Source organism: Elephantulus edwardii, unplaced genomic scaffold, assembly GCF_000299155.1.
Source record: "Elephantulus edwardii isolate Elephantulus edwardi_28Jun2011 unplaced genomic scaffold, EleEdw1.0 scaffold00095, whole genome shotgun sequence".
Classification (NCBI taxonomy): domain Eukaryota; kingdom Metazoa; phylum Chordata; class Mammalia; order Macroscelidea; family Macroscelididae; genus Elephantulus; species Elephantulus edwardii.
Genome location: NW_006399845.1, coordinates 12489870 through 12490413, shown reverse-complemented (window position 1 = coordinate 12490413; position 544 = coordinate 12489870). Strand labels below are relative to the sequence as shown.

Genomic DNA, 544 nt, shown 5'->3' with positions numbered 1-544 from the left:
AATGTGCAACAATGAATTAATGAGAATCTAACTTTTCTGTAAACTTTTGTCAAAATTACAATGAAAATAAAAATTTTATATAAAAAAAAAAAGTTTGGGAGATCCAAGATGGCAGCGGAGGCAGAGACAGCATAGTGAGCTGTGGGAGCAGTGAACCACTTAAAGCAGGGCCATTATGGCCTTCCACAGACTTCGGCTTATTGATAATTGAACACTTAAACAGTTGATGACTGGCCCTCAGTGAAGATCAAGGCTCAACAACAGAAATTCAAGGATCCCCAAGGAGAAATGGGTGAGTCTCGTGGCTCCCAACCACCCCGTGCAGAGCCCTCGCTGCGTCGCATAGCTGCTGCAGCTCCATGAGGCTTCCACAGCCAGAACGAATGGATTCCCTCACCCAGGATGGATGCTGGGCACTGGCCCTCCTCAAAACTGGTACAGTGAAGCCACCACATTGCCGCAAGATGGACTTGGTCTGGAGAGAATTCTTGGAGCCAGGATGGCAGCTGTGGGGGAAGCGGGTGCCCGCCAGCCACCCACACAA

At 48.7% G+C, this 544-nt stretch overlaps 1 pseudogene; it reads left to right on the top strand.

Moving 5' to 3' along the window:
- Nucleotides 1-464: 464 nt before the first annotated feature.
- The window catches only part of LOC102875416, a 3190-nt pseudogene continuing 3110 nt past the window's right edge, over nt 465-544 (top strand).